General features: G+C 29.4%; 2 protein-coding genes across 5 annotated transcripts in view; one reads left to right on the top strand and one right to left on the bottom strand.

Moving 5' to 3' along the window:
• Positions 1-7686, bottom strand: part of LOC142318798 (putative sodium-dependent multivitamin transporter) — a 122282-nt gene extending 114596 nt beyond the window's left edge. For 2 of the 4 annotated variants that reach the window (XM_075355286.1, XM_075355287.1), the window contains exons 1-2: positions 7255-7686; positions 4037-4115 (exon numbers count right to left, since the gene is read on the bottom strand). The gene's annotated coding sequence lies outside the window, so the exon portion shown is untranslated. The remainder of the gene's footprint in view (positions 1-4036; positions 4116-7254) is intronic. The other 2 variants (XM_075355285.1, XM_075355289.1) reach the window with 1 other exon arrangement.
• Positions 7687-7763: 77 nt separating this feature from the next.
• Positions 7764-25796, top strand: part of LOC142318797 (putative sodium-dependent multivitamin transporter) — a 90969-nt gene continuing 72936 nt past the window's right edge. Inside the window, exon 1 of the mRNA XM_075355283.1 lies at positions 7764-7918. The gene's annotated coding sequence lies outside the window, so the exon portion shown is untranslated. The remainder of the gene's footprint in view (positions 7919-25796) is intronic.

The following is a 25796-nucleotide window of genomic DNA, read 5'->3' as shown; positions in this document are numbered from 1 at the left end:
ACAATTTGATAGCAAAATTTGGCAGCATGGAATTGATAGAATTCTGGATTTCAATAAAAAATTAATATCCCCTGCTAAGTGAGAAGGTTCAGCGAATTTTAATTCCATTTTCGAAGACGTATTTCAAACCCAGCTTCGCACAAACGAAGCTGGGTTTGAAATAGATAGGCGCTATGAGAACTTTATTGTTCCTGCATCTATCTTTGGCACCATGTTTTAGGTAATTGAGCAGCCTTTTCTTTATTTTATTTTAGATCTCTACAACTCTGTAGGATTGTTTGTGGACTAAATCCTATAAAAGGAGTTAAAAAAAGCAAAACCTATGGTCAGCATTACCTTTGAGCTAAATCTGGACCTTTTATTCCTTCTAAACTTTGGAAAAAGGAAAAATTGTATCCTTTTGTTACAGTTTATCCTACTTTTTAGTGTCACAGAAGCTCTTTCACTTTTTTCACACTGTGCTATTCTCTTTCGCCTTGAAGTTCATTTACAATTCCTCAGCTTCTTTTCCTTACATCTGATTTCAAAAATCCTTTTAACTAGCCAGTTCTAATTTTTCCAGTGACATCTTCAATATTACTGAACCTATATTTACGTACTTTCTACTTTATTTTCACCAGTAGAACATGTCCTGAAAGTTTACTACTTTCTTTGTGATTCACTCTGTGCATATCAGTAAAAAAGAACTGATATATTTCTCTCTGGTGCAATTTTAGTAAGGTTGTCAGACTGATTTATAAAGTAATAGGGAGAAAGTAAAGATATGGTAGTTGTTTACAGCTACTTCATTAATCATAGAGATGGATCAGTGAAATTTAGAACATCATGTCTTGTGTTGAGCTTTTTATAAAAAGTAAATCGATTACAAAATAAAGACAATTAGAGAGTTCTAATAACCGTAATGTACAGAGTCATAACTCAATTTTCTTCTCCTTAATGAGTAGTTGAATCTCAACTCTTATATGGGTAAAAAAATAATTTTATTTTTCTGCCTGTCCTGAATGACAAACTTTCAAAAGATTATGAAGCGTAAAAACTCCTTGAAACATGTTCGTGTGCAGGAACAGTCCGTCAGAGTCCTAGATGCTCAATTAAAAATGAGCTCAGACCTTTCAGAGTGTTAGGAATCTGTTAACATCACCATTCGGCTGTTATACTATTTGAAACTGTACCCACATATTATATGAACAATGCAAGAATTGAATGAATGTAATAAAAAATAACTATCTAGATTTTTCAAACCTTTTTTTTTAAAAAAAAAAATCACTTATCAAAAACTGCTACACTCACCCAAAGTCACATCTCGATTCCCCCCCGAGGGGAGAAGATCCCACCTCGTAGCGTGTCCGGTCACTACACCACCCCCTCCGTTCCTAGCCAGTAGTGGCTTTAACGGAGGACAACTTCTCGCCCTCAAACTGATTGTGCCACACAGCTTTCAGTCTAGGCCCCGCACCCAAAGTCACAGTATGGAGTACAATTTTAGCATTTAAAATTGTATGTCCATATTTCTTTAATGAGATGATGAACAAGCAATAACTGATGATAACAAGCCAATCATTACTGTGTGATGAGGAATATATAATATCAATTTGAAGAAATTGAGAATAAACAACAGCTGCAATTCTAATAAGACGAAATTACAACCGATTGACTGCTCAACAGAAGCTGTTTATTTTACGTAACCTGTTTCCAGGTCATCTTATTTCCTGTTCTAGTGGTAATTTGTGGCCAACTCGCTCCCAAGATCTCTCATCCACCAAAATTTTTCTACAGGTACAACTTAAAAGTTAATTTTTTCCAACAGACCTCATACAATAAAGTAAATGGGAAAATTTGCCACAATTAACAATCACACCTCTTCAAAGTAATATGAATAATTTTGTACATCATCTGCAGTTATAAATCAATATGAAAGTATAATATTTGCAATATATAATTAAAACACTTAATAGTTTTGAGGTAAATTTTTAAAAATGTTTTATTATACAATTTAGTCTGATATACCATTAGAGAAATTAAAATTTTAAATTGCTATAACACTAGCCATCATGGATAATAAAAACCAAAGTACACATTTTTATTAACCCTATAACTAAAGAAAACTAATGGCAAACCAAAGATTTATGATCCCAGGCACAATTCCTTAGTTTTATGAACACTAAATAACTAAAAAAATTAAATTATCTGACTAAAATATTAATATAGTAATCTTCAAACAGAATAAGAACATATAACTTTTAAGGGATTTGCAATAGGCAATTAAAGTGAAAATCTAAGATCAGTGCACCCATTATACATTCTAAGTATATTTCTCACTACTGTAGGGGTATTATAGGGTCTACCTTCTACCAGAAGATTATGGGTTTGAATCCCACTCATGTTTATAAATGTTTATACACAACTTACATTTTACATATGCAACTATAATTGGGCAAAAATTTATTACTTGAGAAAATTAACAAATGCAAGAGAAAAATCATTTTAAAAGATTCCATGACAGCTACTCTCTCTTTTCTATAACCAGTACTTCTATCTGACTATTTGGATATACAATACAGTAATATTGTTTATTCCTTTTAAAAATTGAAAATAACAAGATTAAAGAATGCTTTACTCCCTCCACTTCTGCAGTAAGAAACCTAGTGTATATTATAATGAGTATACACAAGCATCAGCTCAATTCACATGATGACCAGTATAGCGGGCCTGAGTAGCAGATTCCTGCCAATTATTATGAAAGTAATAATTAATATAATTTGGAAGAATCCAGAAAGGAACAAAAAGGAGAACTCTTTTTGTAAAGAACAGGTCCAGTTTACAATTGTCTTTTGTTGTACTGCCTGCTAACACACAATGAACACCTGTTGTACGGTGAGAAGAGACCAGGAATGGAATTCATGGGAACAATGCCTCTGTCAACTGTTCTCACACCTCGATTTGGGTCTGGTCTGACAGGTAAAGAGGTTAGCATTATGAATAGTCAGGATAAGACAGCTGAAAGGAGTTCTATTAGAACCTGTCTGCGATGTGTTACAGTGTCGGTTCCGTAAAGGGAGTTCTGTGAGGAGAAGCTGCAAGTTGTGTGGGCTCAATGGAGTTCTGCAAACCAGTCCAGCAACAGGTTATGACAACGGTTCAGCGAGGAGAGTCACAGGTGTGAGTCTGCGAGATGAGTGTGGAAGACATCAGTCTAGCGAGGAGAGTATCCAGTTCGATACAATTAAGATGATGTCACAAGTAATTCCAGTAACCAAGAAATACTATCAGTGAGTTACAGTAAAACTATAATTGTGTAAGTGAAAGAAATAATGCAATGGACTTCATTTATAAACAAACAGAGATTTGCAAGTGAATTTTGTAAGACTTTTTGTTAGTATAACATTAGTGGTTAAAAAGAGTTAAAAGTAGAGGTTTCTTTTGTAAATGGTTCTGTATACTAGTTTTCTGTTTGTGTACCTGGGATAAATTCTGAATGATTATTTATTTTGAACTCTGTCTTATGTGTAAAGCATTTATTACTTATTATTGACATTACTAACACTATTTGATGTGTAATATTTTGATTGTTATCCTTTGTTGATTACATTATGTATTTTTCTCTCTGTTTTTATGTCATGCTTACTGTTTTTATTATGATATGTTTTATGTCATGCTATTATTGTTTACTACTATTATCCTGATTATTATTGTGGTTGTAATTTCTATATTAATATTGTGTTCATTAACTGTTTTATTATTGTCAGTTATTATTATTATCATCACTATCGTATTTATCACCATTGTTATTATTATTAATTTGGCTGGTTGTAATTTGAACATTTTAAACCAATAAACTGTTATTACATAAACATTCTAAATTGTCAACAGTTTCTCAATATCCTGATCGAGCTGTGCGGAACATGCAACAATACTATATCTAAATTAATACCATGTCTCATAAAACACAAAATATACATAGATAATAATGCAACTACACAGACATCAATAGGTAACAGCTATAAAAATAAAAAGAACACTATTTTTATTGTATTACCTCTTATTGTATTCTTATCTGATGAATAGATATGATAACAGCACTTCCTATCTTATTTACTTCAACAATCACCTGAACACTGCAAAAGAAAAAATCATCAGTGTTAAAATTTATATACAAACTGTATAATATCTAAAGTAATTAATTCCCAACAAATAACCTAAAATGAGATGTTGGGCTAAATGGCTTTTCTTTCAGTTGGATAAACACATCACACAATAATATGGGTGAGAGGATGTTCCTTAAGTAAGCCAGAGCCTATTTTTGGGTAGCTTTTTAATTCTTGTAGAAAAACCTTTGTTTTAGCATGTGTTTTGTGTTTAGCAAAGTTTTTATCATAGTTTGCTGTTCAGAACCAGTATAAAGAATGCACACCTGTCTCTTGAGAAGATTTGATTTGAGATGGACTTGCTTATCTTGTAGATTCTTTTTCCTTTGCAGTAGATTGTCGCATCTCTCTATCCACCCCTTCTCTTACCTTGATCTCTTACCTGTTACAGTTCTGTGGATATAGGTCAGACCCAGAGAGGTTCATGCTGAGGATCCCAGAACCAGTATATTTATATGAATAAACCATTAGTGTTATCTGGTAGAGGGTGACCACTACTGTCTGAGAAAGGAGGGAATCTTCTGGATCCCTTACTGAATTAGATAACTGCCAGTAGATAAATTTAACATAATTTAGTTTCATAATTTAGTTGTTTAAAAGTTAAATAATCATAACCCTCAAATAAGAAGTATTTTTATACATTGAATGTATCAACCATTCTTTTGTATCTTGTTTGTTTCAGTTTCTTAAATATAATTTTAAATTCAGTTCATTAAAACTTTTATAAAATTATATTGTAGTTATTACAGTTTGGTATTTTGTGTTTGTTTTTTAAAGGGATAAAATATTTACATTAAAACAAATCACTGTGTGGTAAGTGACATTTATATTTACTTTTCTGTCAACTTGATTTAATTGAATGATATAAATGCAAATTAAACACATTTTGTTTTGTCACAATTTTTGTTAATATAAATAAATTTTAACTCATATTACTCAATTACATATTGTTATTTGTTTGACTAATGTCACAAGTACAGTATTTCAACTGATCCTTTGGGGATTAAGTTCTGTATTAAACTTTTGTTCACATTACTGCTATAACAAGCACTACACAAATTTGAAATGGCCCAGGAGATAAATTATATGAATTAAAATAAATATAATATAAAACCTATTACTGAAATGCAATAGAGGAAAGTGGCCTTACTCAATTCCACTAAACATTTAACTAAGTGGGTAAGTTCTCTTATGCTTCCAATTAATATCTAAGACAATCCACAATTATCCATTGTTCCATTAATTCTGAATAACTTTAACACCAAACAGTCCAAATTGGTAAGGTTTAATTCTACATAACATATTACTAATTGTACTATAATATTCCTGTACTGTAATATTACTAACTGTATTATTAACTTCAAAAATATACCAAGCATCAACATTTTAAAAACTCTTAACTTTGAAATTGAAAAATGTAATTCACAATGTAAATGTAGTTGTGTTAATCCCAGCCTGAAGGGTTATGTAATTCTGAATAATATGCTTTAAACTGTAGTTACTTGGGTATTACTCTTGACAAGAGTATATTATTTACATATTAATAAATTAACTACACAAGGAAACTTTTTTAATACATTTGTTATAGTGAGGTGTTTTTGAAATAAAAATATATCATGTACAACTTATTGTGTATTAGTACAATTGGTGACAGGGTAGGATAATATTTTGTGGGCTAATGCTTATGACTTTCATATTAGAAAGTCAATACAAGTTTGATTTCATTAATTAAAACTATTTGTAATAAATCAAGGCAATATTCTACTGAAATATTGTAATTATATAAAGTTTAGGGTACTGCAAGTCACTTCATTACATAAGTCCTTACAATTGATCTGTACACCTTTACTTAATGAAAAGCCATCATAACAAAAAGGAAATGAAAACAATATGTTTTTTTTGGTTTCACAAAATTGATTTAAAACATGACAGCTGTTTTGATAACAGTACATTTCTCAGATGTTACAAAAAAACTATGTTTAGTACCAAAGCAGCTGTTAACCCACCAGTATAGTGGCCTAGTGGCAAACTCCTCATAAATCGGATAATTTTGAAGTCTAAAGTTCTCAGATTCAAATCCTAATAAAGTTAGTTTGCTTTTATTTAGATTTGAATACTAGATCGTTGATACCGATGTACTTTGGTGGAAGGACTTCAATTAACCACACATCTCAGGAATGGCCAGCCTGAATTTGTTCAAGATTACACATTTACCAGTACAGTTACATTACACTGATAAGTCGCTAATGACTTTAATAGTTGATGCGATTATAAAAAAAAAAAACCAGATGTCATATTTCAAATAAATTTTGGGGAAATCAAGACAAATCTTGTTTTAATTTTCTTTTTGATAAATCCTTATTTATCTATAAAAATACTACACTTTAATTTTTTTTGTAGATGTTTCCAAACAGAACGACTAAAAACAGCAATATTCATATTAGTAAATATTGAACAGCATTGTTCAAAAGAGTGTTTCAGGTACAAAGTTGTTAATAACAAATATATATCTTTCATCTGGAGGTCCCTGGTTCGAATCTCGGTCAGGCACGGCATTTTCACACGGTACAAAAATTGTCATTTATCTTATCTTCTGAATACCTAACGGTGATATCAGATGTAAAAAAAAAAAATACAAATATAAAAAAAATTTACTTTATCCAAAATTTTATTTTACTTTTGGTTTTTTGTTGCTACGGTTGTATCAAGGTATTATTTCCGTTTTTGAATTTTTATTTGTTATCTTACTTCTGCTAACTTGCACCAGTCACATGATTTTTCGTATATGCGGGCTACATTATATTTTTGTGTTGTGTATTTTTGTAATAATTATATTGCATAAATAAAATTTGAAATAACCGGTCAGTTACAGCGCCATGTAAAAAGTTAAGTTTAATATTCTTGGTATTAAAAAAATTACATATCAATCAGAAAATTAAAAGTCTAACACAAACAACTCCAGTTCCAGCATCAACCCGAGGGTTGTTCCTAGCAACCCTCGAATTTGTAACCCCCTCCTCATATATTACCATATCCAAAAAATATAACTTACAATATTAAGGTAATTCAGATTTTACAACTCTGCTTATATAATAAACTGTAAACTTACATACATAATGACGATTAATAAAAATTAATAACTTGTAGAAAAATATATTTATAAAGCTTGCATAAAATCCTGAATTTTGGAATCTTTTAAAGTTCCAGCAAGTGAAATGAAAATTTAAACTCACCAATCAAAATGTCGACATAGAGATAGGTTAACTGAAAGTACTCAATACCTTCAACTAAAAAATAAAAACAGCATTCGATAATCGTAGGTATTACTAACTTTTAAGTGAAAATTAACGGAACAAATATTTATTAAAACTAATATTTAAATTTGTAATTTCAGCTTAATCACGAGACAGAAACAAATATGAAACATAAGAATCGCAGGACCAAATGTAAATGTTAAAAGTTAAGAATACAACATTATCAAAACATGAATATTTAACCTCAAACTGACCAGGTCACGGATTTGAAAGTAGCTGACGGATTACAACAATTCTACTTAATTACCTTGATACGGTATGTTAAATCTGTTCAGTTGTTAGCACTGAATGATTTTTGTTTTTTGTCGCGCTCCGTTCAGCTGATTCACCTCAAATAACATGAGGCGGTTGTTGCGGTCGTAGTAAGAATACGAAGCGTCTTTAAAGCCGCTATAAAATACATTCATTTAACAAGCTTTGTTTATCGATGTAAAGTGTACATATTGTATAATTTTGTTGGTAAGTAAAAATACTAATTATGCTATTTTTACAATTATGAACCGTACATATAATGGTGACGTCAGTTTTTTAAATCTGTTAAAAAAATACTTTTGAACATTTTTTATTTAACTATGGTTCTAAATTTTTGCCTGTAGTCATGTTCTTTTTTTGCGGGTATTTATAGCCTTAGAAAAAAAATGTATATATTGATTTATTTAATTATTGGCATCAATATTAAAGACATATCTCAATAGTTAATATTGTACTATAATTTATCATATATTGCAAAATCATGTTTCCATACTATGATAAGTTAAGTCTGTTTTAATAGTGCTTACTGTAGATTAAAAAAAAATTTTCTCAGGAGTTTGGAAAATCAATAATGTATTTATTAAATCATATAGATTATGCTGGAATAACACATTTTATTGTATAAGTTCTATTACTATGCTTCTTCAAATGATAAGATTAACTTTTAAATTAGTAAATGTTTTAAATTATTAGAATTACCCAAATATTAAAGTGCAATAATCTGCTTGTAAATTAACTGGTCACCAGCAGTGTCTGAATTCTTTTTTGAACAGTACTCTTTTATCATTACATTGATAAAAAAAAATTAAAGGCTCGCTTTCCAATTACATGGAGGAATGCTTTTTAAAGAAATAAGTTTCCTAAAAAGTTGGCAATTTTTTTTATAAATGTTGATTGCTGTATGTTAGTGAATGTATTTTTTATCATTAGATATATTTTTGATCTATATATATATCATTTTATAAATGTGGGTGTGAAGCGGTAATGTGTGCTTGATTACACATATGGAATTCTTATTGCATTGAATGCTTCCATATTCAGACAAGTTTTATATATTAGGCAATGTGACTAATTATGCAGCAAAAAAATGCATTGTTTTGCTGAATAGATAATTAGATGTGTTTTGGTGGATAAGTATATCATTTGGTATGGTTCTGTATAATTTGAAGGTTGTGCTTATTACCTAGTTTGAATATAGTGAAGACTAGAAAGTTAAGAGTACATTTTATGTTCATATTAAGCAGCAAATCTCAGTTGGTATGTAGTTTTTTTTTTTTTTTTTGACAAATGAGTGTAACAAATCCATGACATTGTTTTGTGTAAGAGAATGGTATTGCATAATGATGTTTTGTCTACATATAAAATACTTTTTCTCTCTTATGCTACCCTATAATAAAACAAAACTATTTCTCAAACAACGTAAAAAAATGCCAACTCAACTGTATTTACAAGTTTGTTCACAAATTTCTTGTATTCTGGCAAACAATTTTTAATTTGTGCAAACAAACCATTATTGTAGCCCTGTTAATGAAGAAATATATATATTTGACCCCATATCTATTAAGTTATACTCAAACTACATAAAGATAAACACTATTTAAACTTTTAATTTTCTGTACATCAAAAATTTAGTTTTATTTTAAAATTGTTAATTTTCCTTATTTACCTGAGAGCTCCATGGTGCACAGCTTCCACTACTATAAGTATTCTTGTTAGTAAATATTTTTCTAAAGAAAATTATTTTGGATCAAAAAATAAATTTGTGTATTTCTTTCTTATTATACCTCTTATGTGTATTTTAACAAACCTTCTAAAACTGAGAAATAAGCAAATTTATAAAGATTGTTACTTAATCAAAACATGGTTGTAGCCACTTAAATAAAAATTTGAAAACATGTTTTCAGTAATTGTAATAAATTTTATAAACTTTATTTTTATTATGGTAAAGTTATGTCAAAGTTCACATGATTAAGAAAATGTGATTATAAATGATAACAAAATTTGTTAAAATAATAGACCAAAAGTGTCACTTAAAATAAATGTATGAGGTTCACCACAAAAACAGACAAATTGATGAAAATTTAGCTGGTAAAGGTACTGTTCTCTTCCTGAAAATGTTTAATCCTTTCAAAACTGTTATTTATGATGAACTTTGCTCTAGTGATTCCCTTACAACTTAAAAAAAATAACATATTTCCTTGATACAGTGATTTGATCCTGTCAAATTTGAAGAACACATATAGAATTATAACATTTTAAAGTCGTAAAATTTATGGGATTGTTTTTGTTGAAATTGGTTTTACTTCCTTGTACAAAGTAAAGGAAGTATTGTGATTCAGATTTCAATGTAAATGCCCATATTGACCATCCCTGAATCCATTTCGAATAGTTTCAGCGTGATGTCTGTACATATGTATGGGCATATGTATCTCGCATAACTCAAAAACGATTAGCCATAGGATGTTGAAATTTTGGATTTAGGACTTTGTAACATATAGTTGCCCACCTTCCCATTCGATTGCAGTCAACTTGACCAAAAAAACCCAAAATCCAAGTTTTTTGGATTTTTTACTTTTTCTTAACTGCAGTAATAAGCCCTTATTGAGAGCTTTTCAACGATATATCATACATGGTATTTATTTTCATTGGTTCCAGAGTTATAGCCAAATAAAATTTTAATTAATGAAGTATTTTATCTTACAAGGAGAAGTCATATTGGTTCGAATTTGACTTCATTTCCTTTTTTGTAACCCCTTTTTTTAATTGAAATATATTGATTTTTTAATAATTATTAACCTGTTAATAATTAACAGGTTTTTTTAACCTGTTAAAAAAAAAAATTACAACAAATAACAATTCAATAATAACAATTAAAAAAATCAGAAGTTATTAGTGAAATAAAATTTTATATACTTTTAAAAATGTGTATATGTAATTTAATAGGCATACCAAGTTATGTGGTCTCCACATCAGATTTTTTTCATTAAGTATGTTTTAAGAAGAAAATATCAAAAAACCTTTATCTTCATCAGGAGAAAAGTGTTGTTCCTGGAGAAATTTTTCACACATAGTATTTATATTCTGTTATTAAAATTAGCTTTAAGATTATGAAACAGTTATCATTGAAATAATTTTATTGTATCTGAGTTTGATAAAAAGATTTGACTAACAAAAATTCTAAAAATGATTGAATTTGCATCTGTAATGAAACACAAAGCAGTGGAGAAGAAATCTTGAATATATAAACAAACATTCTCTTTTCATTTACAATGAAAATACATTCATTTTTATTTCAATGGAAATGTAGGTGAATTTTGGTGCTACATTGCGACTGATCTATGTGCCAACTTCATGCCTTTCATTTAATACATTCAAGGTTAAATAGTCAGTCAGGCTTTACAATTTTGTGTTGCAAAATATTTTTCTCAAAATGAAAAATGTGATAATTGTACAGAGATATTAGTAAATAAAAAAAAATAATCTGTTCGTAATATAGTTTGCTGTTGTTTTATTTCTTTTTTATGCTGATTGATGCCATTTGAAACAAATATAACCTTGTATTTAAAAGTTACAGGCTGCAAAATGTGTTGTCATTAACATGTTCCATAAATTTCATTTTAAAATATTTGTATTAAAAAAAAAAAAAAAAATACCTGAAATTATTAATTTAAAATATTTAATGTCATAAAAATTATTTTTTTTAAATAATGCTATTAATTACCAGTATATCTGGAAATTTCCATTAAAAAAAAAGTACAAAAACGTTAAAAATATATCACTAACTTATGAAGCCGTTCTGAAGAAACATATCTACTACAGCACCCCCTGGCAGCTTATAACCATAAAACTAATCTAAGAACCTGCTCTGATACCTATGTAATGCAAAAAACCGTATCAAGATCGGCCCATCTGTTTTAAAAAACACATCTACTGCAATGCCCGCTGGTGGCCTATAATCGTAAAACATATCTAAGAACCTGCTCTGAAGTGATACCTATGTAATGCAAAAAACTGCATCGAAATTGATCCAGTAGTTTTTGAGGAAACTGGTAATAAACATACACACAAACACACACAACGTCTTACCCCAAATGCTTATATTGTCTCTGTTCTGTTGTGGGTGAAAATACAGTGTAACAAAATAGTAATAATGTAACATAAGTAATAAAGTAATTTAACTGTTAGTAAAGAATTATAATATAATTTATTGCATTGCAATTGCATTTTATTCCGTTCTTTAAGTTTTATTTTTATGTAACTATTAGGGTTCTTGAAGTGCTTCATATGAATAAAATCTGAAAAAATTTTAGGTCACTAACATCTATATTTTCATGTACATATTTATGGATATGCATATAAGCATACATTTTCACTTAAAAGTAATCTCTTTTTTGTTTGTTACAAAGATGTTTTGCACATATTTGTGTGTTTTAACACACACATGAATTTATCTTTAATATTAAAGTAATGTTACTTAAGTATAGTAAGGTTATACATTGTCATTTGATTATGCTATTTAAATATTAATTACCCTACTGTTAATATTAAATTAATTTTTTTTTATCCATTGGTTATGTATTTTTTTCTATTATTATTATAATTGTACAATTATCATATTAACTATGCTAATGGTGTTCAATTTTACTTATAGTTTATTAATATTATTTGTTATCTCGTGTTTCATTTTACTTAATTTTTTTAATGTGTAATCTTATGTAGTTTTTGTCTTATCAATGTTCACAATATTGCTTAATGTTATTGAATTAAATTTCATGCAATATTGTTTGATTTAAAATTGGATAATACATGAAGATAAGTTACTAATCTATTACAATTAACATTTTTATATTGATTTTGGAATTAATGTGCATTTACTATATTTATATTATTATTAATGTTGGTTTTTTTCAGTCAGGTAATAGTAATAATTTTTTTTTCTTATGCCGAACTTCTTTACAGAAGTAATACTATAGCATGTAGAAATAAAGATTACATATGATTACTTTTCTTAATGATTATAGTGGAAGTAATTTACCAATTGTAAAGTTCTAGAATGTGTTTTAAATACCTAACTTTCTTTTATGTAGTAAAGTATTTTCTGTTTTGCCTTTAATTTAAAAGAAGCCTTGGAGGAGTAAACTAACTTATATTTTATCTGAAATGATGTAAATATTGCTTGTAATGGCTCAGTGCAATAGATAACAGAATGGATGTGACATGATTTCTCTATAGTCATGTTTAAATTTCCATTAGCTTCTCAATCACCGTTTGCAAGGTCTTAACCAAATATACGTTCTTGTTTCATTTAACCATAGCATATTTCTTGAGGTAAATTTTACTTGCTGAGGATGTTGTCATTTTTTCCTATAAACTATTTTGTAGAAAAAAATAAATATGGGAAATTTGTTACGTAATGGGGAAAAATAAATTTATGGATTAGATTTTTCTTTAAAAATTCTATTCCATAAAAAGAATCAACAAATTAAAAATCTACGATAATTAGCTAACCTTTAAATAAAATAAGTTTTAACCTTTAAATAAGTTTGGTTTGATTTGTGTTACCAGGTAATTCATTTATTTTTGCTGAATATGAATGTAAAATAATTAGTTTAAGTAGGTTAGTTTATTATTTTTCATTTATTTGTTTATGGTTTTATTTTGTTCAATAATAACAATCCTGCTGTTCCTTTTTGTTTATTTACTTTTTAGTGTCTATTTTGGGATTCGTTATTTCTTTACTGTTTTGGTTGTTATTTCCTTTTAGTTTTAATTTTACTGGATTTGTTTATGTTTTTTTTTTTGTGTTGTTCTGGATTTGGGGTTTATTCAAATATAATTACTGGTTGGTCATCTAATTCTGATAATTTTTTCTGGTTATTGGCCAGTTTTTTCCTTTAGATTTTTTTTCTTTTTGTTCTCAAGGTTTGATTTGTGTCACCAGATTATTCATATATTTTTACTGAATACTCTTCTAAAATAATTATTTCAAATAGTTTGGTTCACTATTAAATATTATTTAATATATAGCTTATTTATTTTAACGTAAAGGTTATTTAATTTAATTAAAAAGTCATTTAAATAAAATCCCTATTTAATAAATTTTAATTAAATTATTTATTTTATATGTTTCTTTTTTAAGTTTTTTCTTAATTTTGTCATATGTATGTATGTATTTTCATATTCTGAGTATAACTTATTTTCCTTGTATAACTGTTTTACTTGTGTTGGATAGTTGGTGCTGAGAGGGAGATTTAAATTATGGTACATTTGCTTGAGTATTTCTCAATCTTCTATTTCACTGGACATCGTTATACTTTGATCACAGAGTCAGTTAACACTCTGAAACAGTTAGTATAAGTTTCGGAAATTGCATTTGCCATCTTTAAATAGTAGGAATTGTAGTAAAATACTGATTTTATATATTTATATAAAATCCATATTTTTAACAGCATATATATATAAAAAGGGAACCTAGCACCTTTTACCCAGGTGATCACACTTCCACCACTCACAGAAGTTGTAAATATTGTTCTGAGAAAAATTCCTTTAACCCAAATCGATAAACAATATAATTTTTATACTTTTATTGTTCAGAAAAGGGTTAATTTGAAAATTGTTAGACGAAAAATTACCCTCCAGTAAGTATTTCCTGTTAAAAGAATATTATAATATCTGAAGAGTGATAGTATTATATGTTGGAAGTACAGTTTGAAATATCCTAAAATTATATTTTTTATACCATGAAGGGACTTAAGGAATTTATGCATTCAAGAGGGGTAAACACAAATCGTTTTCAATATGAGAAAATTTTTTTTACTGGCCTTCAACAAGTGTGATGATGTTGGAGATTGAATATCTCAAAATTTTAATTTTAAATTAAAGGGAGCTAGAGGCTTTAAAGTCCAAGATTGATTGAATCTTGGAATACAGAATGTTTCTTTTTTTTAAGTTTTTCAGTTAATACACATTTTAAAAAAGAATAGATCCAGTATTGTAGTTTTAAGTTTATGTTAATGTGAGGGACTGGATTACATGAGCTGTTTGGAGGGAAAAAGAAAATATGAACCTGTTCTTCTCCCACATGATTTTTAGTTTCTTTTTAAGATAGAGCATGCTTAGAAAATGAATGGTTTGAATATCACAGTACTTCAGTTTTTTTAATGTAGGATGTTTTTTTTAATGTAGAGAATAGACATCTTGAGAGACAAGAAAATCCAAAACTTTTGAACATTATCTTAATTTTTTTATTATGGTAGAATATATTTTGAGAAAAAACCTGGTTGAATTTATTAATAAGGGAACCGGGAGCTACTGCTTTATTTTCTTGTTCATATGGTTTTTTTTTTGTTGTATAAAAATAGAATATATTCAAAACATCTCAGTACTTCAAGTTTTGTTGTTTGAAGAAGCTAAAGATTTCTGAACAAGTCTCAGCCCGCCCAATTGTCCTGTGTTCTAGATGTTAACTATAGTTTGTGCAGTAAACAATGGACTTCCATCCAGTCTCTCTTTCTGAATGTCTTCATTCCTTAAACAGTCCATTCTTTTTAGCTTTTATGGAAATGCAGCAGCCTGAACCTGATTTTTATTTTCTTTAGATATTGTATAACCCATGTTTATAACCCCCATAATAAAATTGAAAATGCTATATTTTAATTCAATTTATGCATTGATTCGATCAGGATTTGTTTCTCATGCAGCTATTGATGGAACCATGCTCACTGGAAGAATGTCATTTTCTGTGCTTTTAATAGGCAAGTGTAAGACATTATAACTCAAATAATTAAAATCTATTACTTGTTTTAGACTTCTATTTTTGTTTTAACAAGGTCCTTGTCATGGAATGCAATCATTTTTTCTAAAGATATTCTACAATGAAATATTTTTCTGACTTCATTTAATCTATATAGGAGCATCTTGATTTTACCTACCAGTACTTTTAGCAGTACTACCTAATCAGCTTAGAGGAGCATATGAATAAAACAGTTGTCAATAATGAAGCTTGTCCTGATCATTTATCAATCACTGATTTTGTCCATGTATAAATGAAATAATACAGGTGATAGACTATAATCTTGTTTAACTCCTCTGTTAGTTTTTCATATTTATTCTGGTCCTAATAGATAAAAGTCTGATAGTGCTTTGTAGAACTTCCACCAGGTAATACCGATGAAGGAAAATCTCTTCCTTTCACAGTAAGCCTTTTAATAGTTTTTATTGATTTTATCAAATGCCTATTCCACATCTAGTTGTAACCATTGTTGCTTTTCTAAATTTCAAATTACTAATCTAAATTAAAAAAAAAAAAACTTACTACTTTCATAATTAAACTAATAATAATATATATCATAATTAATTAAATAAATTATTATTAATTTCATGCTATTACATCTGAAGTTACAGTCGTCAACAAAATGTAGTTTTTTGTTTGTTAAATGAAAGTGAATGGCTGATCATTTTTAATTTTTATACTGATTTCATACATGTTAACAGAATTTTTCTATCGGACTCTGTTTTTTGTAATTGAAATTTCATTTGAAACAAAAAATGTATGGTGAATATTTTTTTTTTTTTTGAATTGGGAAAATGTGCCCCAACCAAACGCCCACTAGCCCGTACTTACTGGATGTGTGGGTTTCACCACCTACTGCAGTGGGACCCATTAAAAAACCACTCCCTCACACAACGTGATGCTGGAATTGCTGTCGATGGCATAACCTCAGCACCATGTGCGTCACAGGCACACCTCACATTCATACAAATATGGGATTATTATGGGGTGGGACCCCCTTGTTTTAGCATCGCTTATATTAGGGAATTTGTTTTTTTTATAAACTGAAACCCTGCAACATTATGATCCATTTCTTTAACAAAAGTTCTGAATAAGCCTAGCTTAATGTGAAGTGGGAGAAGATAAACTTTTTCTGGTTTTACTAATGCCTGACTAACAACATTCTTCTCTCCTACAGTCAGTACTTCTCTCTTGGGCCACTGCTCTTTTATGTAATTACTTTTCCTATCCCTGTTATCCCACTTGCACAAAAAACAACAGAACTTAGCGTATCCAAATCGCAGTCCAAGTAAAAGCGCTATTACTTTCAAATCTCCACAAATATGCCATAAATATTTCTCATACTGAATTCTGCTCAGTAGAAGTTTCATATTTTCATATGACTCCTTTATGTGAACTGCATATGATAATGGTATTGATGGGTATTTATTTCCAATGTAAAGTAGAACAGCTTTCAAATTAAGCTTTAATAAGTCAGTAAAAAGTCACCATTCATCAGGATGATGCATATGTTCCAAAGCTTCCAGTAAAGAGTCCACATCATTACAATATACTCAGTTTTCATACTGAGATAAGTAAAGTTCAAATTCTTACTGTCTGTCACAGAAAACACTTATTTTAGTGTTCGTTATAAAAGATGCCATTCTTTCAATTTTGATGCCAGTATTTCTGCTTGATTCTTTGATAAAGTTAGATCACGAACCAGATCATTTAATTCCAACTGATTAATTAAATGGGGTTCAGTATATCTATTTTCTAAAAAATTTGGATATCTTTCTTCATCGCTTGATAAGTTAGTACAAGATTTGACATTTTCATCTTCTAAGTTCCATGTTTCTGGTGGTACTGGAATTGGAAGCTCTTGGATATGTGGCATTGGCCACATGGCAGAGGGAATACCAGGGTATTTAACAGTACATCTAGTTTTAGCTGTTATCCCAGATATCTTTATTAAACAATAATAACAATCTGTGGTGTGATCCTTCAGTTCTCTCCAAACCATTGAAATTGCAAACGGCATATGACAAGATACATTTAGCCAACCAGTCAACAATGTTACACAAGAAGCACACCAAATATGAGGAGCCTAAGATTTGCCCTGATCACCTAATTTACATCCAAAATACAGTTCATATGACTTTTTTATCGGTTGAGTTATATTTCTTTTCTGAGACTTCAACGTTATCTCACCACAGATGTAGCAGAAATTGTTTGGATGACTAATGTGCAAGGCATTGTTAATACATTAAAGTAACTAATATTGTTTAAAAAGAAACACTTTATAAACACACTAATTTAATAAATATACACTCACTTGACAGAATAACATATCAGCGTATCTGCAAATACAAAAGCCAGCTACAAAACTGAATGGTACACAAGAATTCCTACTTGAATGAGAATTAAAGATATTTTTCTAGTCTGCATGACAGTTTATAAGTAAATAAGGGACAATAATTAATAAAGTTGATAGATAATATAATAAAATACATTCACAAAATGCTATGCTTATGGAGTTCATGAATGATACTATCTGAAAATAAGAATAGTAGTTGCAAAAAAACTAAACCTGATAGAAGAATTCTTTCAAATATGAAATCAGGATGAAAAATACTATAAGAATCAGTTATTCACTCTCATTTAACAAAATCATTGTTGATCAGTGTTATTAGCAACACATTATTTTTATTAGTTAATTTTATTTTTTATTTACGTTAGATTATTTTTATTTACGATATTGTATAATAATTTAGAGTAATCATTTACAACATTAATGAAATCAGTCTGTTAAAAATTATTATTAACCAACCCTTTTTTACTATAAAAAACAGCATTATAATTTCTTTGTCATTATTTAATGCTGCTAACAATGCAAAATTTTGATGAATAATCAATACCAAAATTATCCAGCATTTTTCTAATTTATTAGATCTTATCTATTACATGCAAGGAAAACCCTGTATCAAAATTTCCCTAATACTTCTTTGCAGTTTATGTTAAAATGTATTTCTGTCTATTTAAATTAAAAAGAAAAAAATATTTTTTTGTTAAGTGTATATTTTGAAACTTGTTCTTACAAAAGTGGTTTTCATTTTATTTAAAATTTAACATCCAGAATCTTTTTGTTAAAGTATATCTTAAATTTAAAAAGAGTAAAGGTTTCTGTCAGCGAAAGTAGAGTTAATTTTTCAGTTTCTATACCTGCATAAATTTTGTAAAACTAATTTAGGAAGATCATATTAACTACTACTAGCCACGATTTAGCCATCCTGGAAGTTTTGTTAAAAACTATTCGGTCAGTAGATTGGTGTTCTTGCACAATACATGAACAGATGAACCGATTCTATTTTAGTTTTGTATTAAACGGAATGGAAACGTAAAATAGGTATTTTTAAAAATCAACGAACCAAACAACTGAAATTGTACTTATTTATTTACTTGATAATTAACTATAATCCGGGTGGAACAGAGCCTATCGCCTGCCTTCCCGCAGGCGTGTGTTTGAAACCTCTTTCACTATGTGACCGACTTTTATTGAGTGTCTAGTTACTGTGAATTTAAGTTTCGTCTGTTTATTCACTTGCCAGTGAAGTCCTTGAACATTGTAATTTGTTCTAAAAATCAACATCAGCTGTACTTCGCAAGAAACTATCTGTTTGTGGTTTTTCACAGTTAAATTCTTAAATTTTTCTCAGGCTATCGTACTCTCCTGAAAGCAATCCATTTCTATTAATTTTTAAAACGGGTTTTCTTATTGTTCAGACATTCTTCGGTGAGGCAAAAATTGAAGACTATCCTTTTAAACAGAATAGCTGGAGCCTTGTAATTTCTTTAGTACTTTAAATTTATTGCAAATTAAATTAAATAAAATTACTTTTGTTATTATTTCGCATAGCCTTAATTAAACTTATTTATCTTGTTTATGGATATATTGGTTACTTCTGAAGAAAACTCAAACATTATTTTTGTATTAGATATAGGCGAATTTCCGTAATCTTAAAAATCGGTTTTTTAAAATTAAAATTATTAAAAAAATATATATTTCATTACAGTGCCTTCTTAGTGTTTTTTTTACAGTTGGTTAACTTTGTTTAATTTTAGGAGGTTAACGTTTATTATAGTTATAAAACAATTTTTTTAAATATATGTTTAAAAAAAGCAGTTCCCGATGATTGGGAATATACTTATCGAGAATAAGCAAGTAAATTATTAAGTTTATAAATACATTTAATACTAGCTGATAAAATATTTGTCCGTAAGCAACCAATATTACAAAGGAATCTTATAGTAAGCAGTGTAGCGTCAATGATTAAAAGCATAAAATATTTTAAGAAAATAAGAATTGTAAATTTTTAAGCAACTATTCTAATAAAATTTAATACTCGTATAATATTAAACGACGTATATTGTCTGACTGTGCTAAGAAATGTACGAGGGCTGTCCAGAAAGTAACTTACGTTTAGATATAAAAAACCAACCATATAAAAAAAAGGAATTTTATTATATATATATATATATATTTGAAAGCGGAAATCTTAAACTATTTTTCTACATAGTCACCATTTAAATTTAGGCACTTTTCATAATGCACACGCTTTTCAATTCCTTCTCTAGAAATCTGCCGCGTTAAATTTTTGGCACCCATCTTGCACAAAACTTGTCATAACCAAGATTCCCCGATACAATTTCACGCAGTAAACTTCGTCAAATTTGGGGGAAATGAGGCGAGAGTTTCGTAATCGTAATGCGGCGATTTTCACGAATTTTGTCGTTGATCTTCATCGTCAGTTCATCAGTCACAAAGCTAGGCCGACTACTGCGGTCCTCATCATGAACATTGGTGCGGCCATTTTTAAACTGACTGCTCCATTGCATCCGCACACCTCACAAAGTTGCCGATGAATTTCAATTGATTTGAGGTTTTTTGCAATTAAAAACTTAATTGCTGAACGCACCTCACAATTCGCGGGATTTTCTCTTGAAGTGCACATTTCAACAATTCACAATAAACAAAGTAGAAAAATCACATTTCACACGCTACAACAGCTTGATGCGTACTGAGTGTAAAAATATTTTGACGCCAAGATGGCAGCTCTATCCCCACCCATCATCACGCTAGGCACACACGTAAGTTACTTTCTGGACCGCCTTGGTAATTATTATTTCATTTATAATCGAAGGAAATAATGAGGTTATAAATGGTAAATATTATTATCATCGTTAATTCGTGTAGAAAAATTATTTTCATTGTTGTTATTAGTATGGATTTTACTTATGAATCTTAACAAATTTAAAAATAAATTTGTCATGCTTTTGATATTTGAATGATGCTTGTATGTTAGCCGTTATAAGTTTAAAAAAAATGTAACCTTTTTTAGAACAATCCTCATTACAGAACATATTTGCTTTTTATACCCTATTGTTCCAGTTTAAATAGTATAATATTAATACCTTTAACATTTATATAATACGTGCACAAACTGTTTTAAATTGGATAAATTATAAAACTCGTGCAATTAAATTCCATTCGGCCATGGTGAAACTGTATGTTTAATTTTGTTCAAAGGTTTCTTGTCATATCTTGACTAGAAAAGGCAGTTTAGAAAGATTGCCAGTAAAATAAACTATCAATTTTTTTAAATTCTAAATGCGGTATTATTTTTTCCTCTTGATAAAACAATTAAGTTTTAAAAGTTTTCATTAAAGTAGTATTTTATTAGTTTTTTGTTCTGACAGAGTACTGTAGTCTCAAAAAGCTTTTTGATAAAATATATATTTGAATGGGTCTACGCAAAGAACTGGTGGATGGGGAAAAATGCTGCTACCATGCTGATAAAGCTGTCAGTTTTCTTAGGAATCGTAAGCAGGATAGTCATCATCATCTCGTATACTTTAAAACATCTTTTTATTTTTCTGAATGTAGATAATTTCTTTTTCATTTTTTTTAACCCTTACAGTTATCCCTTCTCTTTAGTAATATTTAGATTTTATCTATATTCCTGCTTATTCTTAAGACTATGGGACTTTAGAGTTACTAGATGGTTGATAGATTTGTAATCTTTGGAGGAGGGGGGATTATGCCTATGTTCTTGTTCGAGGGAGCTCTTCGTATGCGGTGGCTGTACAGAAACAGTTCTGAGGATTAGTTACTTATCGGTGAAGCCATTCCTCTCAACCCTCGTAATATTATGTAGTTTTAGTTCACGAGTTATTAACGCATCGGGTTGGTCTAGTGGTGAACGCGTCTTCTTAAATTAGCTGATTTGGAAGTCGAGAGTTCCAGCGATCAAGTCCTAGTAAAGTCAGTTTTTTTTTACACAGATTTGAATTGAATACTAGATCGTGGATACCCGTGTTCTTCGGTGGTTGGGGTTTTCAGTTAATCACACATCTGAGGAATGGTCGAACTGAGACTGTATAAGACTGCACTTCATTTACACTCATACATATAATCCTCATTCATCCTCTGAAGTATTACCTGAAAGGTAATTACCGGAGGCTAAACAGGAAAAAGAAAGTTAACGAGTTATTAATTAAAATATTGCCGTAATAATAATACTGGTGTTTTAAAAATGTGTAGTGAAAACATATTTTGTTAAATTTTTTATTGGGAGTTAATTTGTGTTGTATAGTTTTTTTTAATGTCGCTTATCGTAATCAGACAAATAATAAAAGTTATTTTGCTTAATAATGACTGATTGATTCTGTGTACAGTTTGGGAATGCGAGTGATTAATCTGTTACGATTATTTTGCCCTTGGCTGTGGGTATTTATTCTACTTATTACGATTTCACTGGCACCATTATTGACATTGTTACAGTTATTTATCGCTTTATTGACATTATTAAAATTACATAAGAATATATTCTTTATTAAACAGTTTACTATTTTATCTCGTACTGGAGCACAATAAATAGATCTTACACACGAACATACAACACCTCTACGCACGCATATTTGTGTTAGCTAACTCGTCTTTGTAACAACTATATGTATATTAGGTTTCTTGTTCTGAAGATATGTGTTAAAGAATTACATGCTCTCTTGGTCGAGATTTTCGAATTTACATGTAATTTATACGTCATGAAATATTATCAATTAGCTAACATTATATCGTTTAGTGTATAATTATGGGCTCCAATTAGCCCACAAGTATATCGTTTGAAAAAGAATTCTTATTTTACAGAACATTAGAAAATTTACGCTAGCTGTACACAACTCTGCATTCCTACAAGGTAATAGTTTTTATTTGTGCCCGAACGGAAATCAATATAAGAATAAAGGAGGATATTTTCTAAGACATTTATTTGTAAATTTTATTTTCTTTAAATACTTGTTAAAGGAAATCTTTAGCTGAAATACAGCCCCAAATATTAAATCACAGTAACTGTTTACTCTTGAGGCAGCCGTTCAAATAAAAAACATTCTTATGAAAATTAAAATACTACCCGTTTTGTATTTGAATGCACCGTCTAACCAAGTAGGGGGTTTTCATTACATCACTTTCCGGTCAGTTAACCTGATTTTGATAAATGCAGTATCAAAACAAAATTCATTCCAATTTTTTACTATCTTTTTTAAGAGTGATTTTATTAGCTAATCGAAATATACTAAATGAAAAAAAAACTTAAAATACGATAAGTTCTCATTTAGTTGTATTATGTTTACGAAATGTGGAGTGGTCATCTAGATAAATTTACGCTTAGAGCCTTCTTCAAAGTTGAATACGCTTACATAAATTTTAAGCGAATATCGTAAAGTTGATAACGAAGTCCCAAATATGCAATCGGAAATTGCACGTAGGTGTAAATAAAAATTATAGGAGATTTTGTAATAAAAATAAAAAATGTTCACCAAACTGCTTTTCCTGCATTCGTTTACGCAGATACAATTATTCTGTCATGATTATAGTTCAGACGCCAATTACTACGTTGCATGTTTTAGAGCTGCTACCTCAGCAGGTTCTCGTCAGTATTTATTATAGTCGGTTATTGAACGTTGCGTAAGTATTGTATCTACTTTTACAAAAGGCATTTTTAAAGTGCTGTTGGTATTTATGCAATAGCACAATGGTTATTGTTAGTTAAAGCTGCGTAGTTGGTGGCGAGTGATTTTACTAAGCTATATAGCGTAACAATTTTTTCACTTTTAATTTTACTAAGTTATTTAACGGTCTAAAAGAACTTCTGATGAAGTTATTTACATTAAATTATAATATTATTGTTTATAAAAATAATATTACTATGTAGATAAGTTTTTAAATTATACTAATTATATAAACCTGCATTGTTTACTCCTTGTATTAATTTGTTCTCGATTACATATTCAGATTTCGTTAAATCAGTTTAAAGTTTTTTTTATTTTTTTAAATATTTTTCTATGTGAATTAAAGTTAAATTGTTAGCACTCAACAACTTCAGCAGTATTTGAATAGAAATGTTGATATTAATATCTCTTTATAATATCTCCCTTTACAATTCTTCTTTATGCTTGGTTAACTACTGCACTTTCTTAATAAACAAATATTTAATTCAAATTAGTAAGTTAATAGTCAGATATATTATCTAAATTGCATCAGGAAAACTTATATATACTACTACATGAGTATCAGAAAAAGGAATTGTCCCTGGTGTTGTGTGTTACTGTCAGTAATGTTTGGAGAGATATGACTTAAATAATAAAATAAACATTTTATGTTCATTATAACATAATTTATATATTACATCAGGAATTGGAAGGTGGTAAATATCCCACGTAAATGGAAAAAACAAACTTGTTAAAAATTTATGTGGAAGAAAAACTATATAGTATACAGATTCCTGCTCTTTATTTAAACTTCATTTTAAACTTTGTATGCTTGTATTTCATGATCAAGTTACTCTTCAGTTTTTCTTCCACATAAATTTTCTTTGGGCTCGCTTCACTCACCCTCCAGTCTACACAGGAGACTTTACCCCCTGGACCCCCCTGGTCACCATTCAACAATGCTTCAGTTACTTTCGGTGATTCATGAATTGGAGATAATAAACTTCTCCCGATGCACAGTATATCGCTTTTGGTTCCCTTTTCCATTAATGAGCTTGACAATAGAACACACTTCTGTCAGGGGCCAGTATGTCCCTGAAAGGCATACTTAATCTATACATTATAGCTAAAGCCACTTCTATCCTTATTTGAGTATGGTAGCTCTACAATGTCATCAGTATGAACTCGTGAAGAATTTAATTGCAACTAGTGTTGCAAATTTATTGCAGTTCGACTCTGGGCGTAGCGCTCTTGGCTTAGCAGCTAACCAAGAATGATGCACTTAATCTGTTTCAGAGGACTAAGATATTCTCACTCTTTAGCATACTTTGAATGATAAGAAAGGATATTTCTCTTTGTTAAAGGCGTATTATTTTAAGTTTTGACAATCCAATATCGAGAGCCAAAATAAACAATCAAAATCCATTAAAGATCACTAAATTTGCTAATTTAAGATAATTACAATAATAATAATTTAATAAGAATCTTGTAATAAAATATTTGAAAGTGTATAGATTTTAACTCTAAGATCTTTTTCTTTTACCATTGTAATAGAAATTTAATGAAATAAAATGATTATTACTTTTATTTTTTAATGAATTTTTCAATTCAAATTGGAGATAATGACCTCACAACCTCTAAGGTATATCACACACACGCACACACATCCCAGGGTGTGTGTGTGTGTGGTGAGAGAGGGAGAGAGATTTATGATTTGCATCTAAAATGGTTGGCAAATGTTGAGTCCATGTTAGTATGGAGAGCTTTTATGTAGTAACTTTGTTTGAAGCTCATTCAGTTTCACAAATTTAAAAAAATTGTGCGATGTTACAGTTCAGATTATATAATGATTTGTTTTGTTAACTGATCTAAAGACTAAATTGTATCCACAATACAAACCACTATTGACACAAATCCATTAACATTGATAAAAACCTATTATACATATCTATTAAAAAAGGGAACTGCATCTTAACAAACTCAAACATTTGAATATACGTTGCATACCACAACAATATACTAAATGAACTGACAGTTCAATCCAATGCATGTTTTACCACCTATTAGATACGTTTTTTAACACAAAAAAACACCATCAGTTATATCAGTTGATGCCAGAGTGAGTAGAGCAGCAATAACCATAAGGTAACTGCAAGAACAGTTAAAAACATTTTGGCATTTTATGGTATTAAACGTGCACCTACCGGGTTGGTCTAGTGCTGAACGCGTCTTCCCAAATCAGCTGATTTGGAAGTCGAGAGTTCCAGC

Source organism: Lycorma delicatula, chromosome 2 (assembly GCF_047948215.1).
Source record: "Lycorma delicatula isolate Av1 chromosome 2, ASM4794821v1, whole genome shotgun sequence".
Lineage (NCBI taxonomy): Eukaryota > Metazoa > Arthropoda > Insecta > Hemiptera > Fulgoridae > Lycorma > Lycorma delicatula.
The sequence above is the reverse complement of the archived record's forward strand: the minus strand, read 5'-3'. Positions and strand labels throughout refer to the sequence as shown.